Genomic DNA, 3,881 nt, shown 5'->3' on the forward strand with positions numbered 1-3,881 from the left:
TTTTTTATTAGAGTTTTACACTACATCCTCAAATTCCCATCTGCCTGTATGTGTCCTCGGCTTCTCTTTGAACCAGCTGATTTTTTTCCTGACGTCTTCATTTGCGAGTTAGTATCAAACGAATCACCTTGCTATAAACACACACATGCAACACAAGCACAGCTACCTGTGAGAACCTCTTCTGCATCTCCTCAAAAATACTCTGCCTGCAACTCCAAAAAATACCCTGATGACAGAACAACAACAACACACTGTTCAAGAGAAGTCAAACCAGCCCCGAGCGCAAGGCTGAGCATCACGATCTGAGCCATGCTGATTTCTGATATCTGTTAAAGGTCAATACGCAAGGGAAGAATGGAGATCTAGAGAAAATGCGAAGATGCCACAGTAAAAGACACACAGATGTCAACACAAGCGGGGGCATTATCAGATTACAGGGTATTTTTATCAGGGATAATAATGTTAGGTGCTCACGTGAAACAGGTTGGCCTGTACTCGAGCGGCCGGTATTCTTTATGACAAGGTGCAGAGGGCTACAAGATCTTTATCTCAGTGAAGACTTTCAACGACGCAGGGATGGACGATGCATATCAAATATCCATATCTTTTTGATATATCATTTTTATTAAATATTGTAAAATCGCTAAAATATTTGTGATTAGTTTCACCCAAAATGTTTACAGAAGACTGTGGTATTTTACAGATTTTATGTGTGTATGTATTAGGGATGTAACGATTACCGGTTTGACGATAAATCATGATAAAATCCCCCACGGTTAGTATTACCGTTTCATCTTTTAATTATCATTAAAACCGTATTAGACTACACCGATTTGAACGACTCGCGATAAATAAATACTGTCCAGCATAAAGCACAGTTTTAAGTAACAATCTCACGTGCGCACAGCACACGGAGTACTTTCATTTTGAGTGAAAACAGGGTGGAAAAGCTGGGAGGTTTTAAAAGAGTGCTAAGGGAATTATACAAATGAATATATGAATTAATTAATTATATGAATGTACCTCCTGAAGGTTCTGACTGTCTTCAGAAACGACTCGATGGCATTTTGTTTTCATCTTCGCTCAATGTAATACATAAAGGAAGTGATCTTAATTGCAATACTGCTTTGTCCACGGAGGTTACGGAAACCGCTCTAATTCAGCTTTTCCATAAGCGCCACCTGCTGTCAGAGAGTGGATTTACAGAGACTTATATTTATATTCAGCATGTGTGCCGTTTCTGTCTGGCCAAAAACGGACCGAATTTGTATGCCCTGCTGTAAATTTTGACCGGTTGATGAAAAACAAGCTTATGTGGATTCTACACATTTAAACAATTCAGATAAGTTATCTAGAATTATTTATGGAGCAGATAAAATACATATAATCATGTATTAATCAATTATCATTTTGACTTACATAATTTCTTTATTTAAAGGTTAAAATGTGAGGTTTACCTTTTGATGAAACTTTTTTTTAAAGCTTTATTTGAATATTTACATTAGATATTTGAACATGCTATTAAACTGTTGTCAGTCAAGTTGTCATTTAAAATCCGAACATCATTGGTAATGTTATTGTTTTAGTGATTATGCAAACAAAAAAATCATTTTTTTTGTTGTTTGTAGATTTTTAAATATAAAACTTGGGGAAAGTGATTTATGTGTCAGTACTTTTTGAACATCCCCAGCACATTTTAACAATACCGTGATAATACTGATAACCGTGATAAATTTGGTCACTATAATCGTGGTAAGAAATTTTCATACCGTTACATCCCTAGTATGTATATAAATATATATAATATATATTATAATAATAATATATAATATATATAAAACAGGGTTTCCACAAAATTTGACCAATGAAATACTTAGATATTAAAACAATAAAATAATATACAAAAAAATTGCTGCTATTAATTATGATGAAAATTTTTTAATAGAGATTTCTGAAGGGAGCAGTTTTTAATGTCTATGCCAGGTATCCTTTGAAATGAACTAATACACTTGTAAATATGTGTACGAATATTTTAAAATACAAATATCTTGAGGCTGATGGCCAAAACATTGGTTAAACAAATAAATAAGCCTATTGTTATAATTGTGCAGTCATATTTCAATTTTTGATCTTTTATATGTTGAAAAATTTATATTCACTATAGAAACGTCAATGTCTTTTCCATTATTTTTAAGGTCTATTAATGTGCATTGCATTTCTGAAATCCAGGTCTGAAAAATAATTGTAAAAAATATTTCCAGGTTTTCCAATGATGACCGAGGAATATAACTACTTATACTGCGCCTATATAGTCAAAAGGGTTAAAAAAAAAAATTCCGTCAGAAACTGTAGCTACATGTATACTGCTACACATTGGGACTAAGCAGCCCAGCGGATCAACACATTTCCAGCGTAGGTTCCCAGGTTGGATGCAGACCTGAGTTGTAATTTAGCTCATGTTCTGGTCCTGTGGGGGTGTGATAAAAACGGCGAGCTTGTGGTGCGATGTGGATGACATCAATAGCTTAAGTAAACAGAGATTTCTACCTGGCACACAGATGCCAACTGATGGAAAAAGAGAGCGAGAGAGACCGATTGATTGAGAGAGAGAGAGAGAGAGAGAGAGAGAGAGAGAGAGAGGGGCCAGTGGGGCCTCAGATCCTGCTTAGCATTTCCAGTCCCTTTGAACACTATCAGAGCACCTGAATCAAAGGCCCAAAGCAAGCGCCTGATTACTATTCAGGGAAATTCCATGCACTGTTTGTTTGTATAGGTTGACTTTAAAGAGAAAGTCACCCAGCCTGCTTTTATTCTACATAGTAGCGCAGAACAAAGTGGTGGCAGACAGTAAAGGCGGATGTTAGCCCAATGAAGCCACCTTTATTTACCTGTTAACATCTGCATTCCTTTTAAAGAATGTGATGTGAAACTACAGAGCTTTTCATTCATTGGGTAACTTGGGTGCTGCACTAACTTAACTGCAGCACTTTGGATTCATGAGTTAGTATTAATATTGACATCAGACTAGTTTTGGAGTCATGTACACTACCAGTCAAAAGTTTGGGCAAGTAAGAATTTTTTGTTTTTTTGTTTTGATGAAGTCTCTTCTAGTGATGCACGATCATGATTTTTCATAGCCGATTCCGATACCGATTTTTTTACAAGCAAACTGGCCGATTCCGATACCGATTTCCGATTTATTTATTTTTTTTATCAAGCAACAAACAAGAAAGAATAAAAGTACACACAAACAAGATGTTTATTTGGTATTTAACAGGCTAAACTGGGTTTTGGCTATTGAAAACAACAACTGTAACTATCTGAAATTAACAGCAGTAACTGCGCAGTAAGTAGGCTACATTCAATACAAACATAGGTAGGCCTACTGACAAAAGCATTTAGCTTTTGTTTTTAAATTGGGTTGAAACTATAAACTGGCCTTAAATGAAAACATTAACTGTAACCATGTAATTTTAAAGGCAACAACTGCATAGTTTCACAATCCAAACACATTTAACACTCCAAACAAAGATGTTACTTAATCAGCATTCAGCATTTGTTTTTTGTTTCTAAATTTGGTGTAAAGAAAAAAAGATATTTACCAGTGAAACTAAATAAAACCAAAGTAGGCTATATAAATAAATTATTCCAAAATGTTAACTACGGCAGGTGCTTTTTAAATCACATTAAGTCAATGTAATTTTAAGGTAAAATAAAAAATATTAATCCTATAGCCTACAGAACTGACGTTTACTTCTAGCTTTTCAAAAGTGCATGCGAGTTCTTCTTTACAAAAAGAAGCATTTCAGCTTTGTCACAAGTTAGTCTGTTTCGTTTCTCATCCAACACATGAGAAGCTGAGCTGAACAAACGTTCACGGT

The sequence above is a fragment of the Sinocyclocheilus grahami genome, unplaced genomic scaffold (assembly GCF_001515645.1).
Source record: "Sinocyclocheilus grahami isolate Dianchi unplaced genomic scaffold, SAMN03320097.WGS_v1.1 scaffold62.1, whole genome shotgun sequence".
Taxonomy (NCBI): Eukaryota; Metazoa; Chordata; class Actinopteri; order Cypriniformes; family Cyprinidae; genus Sinocyclocheilus; species Sinocyclocheilus grahami.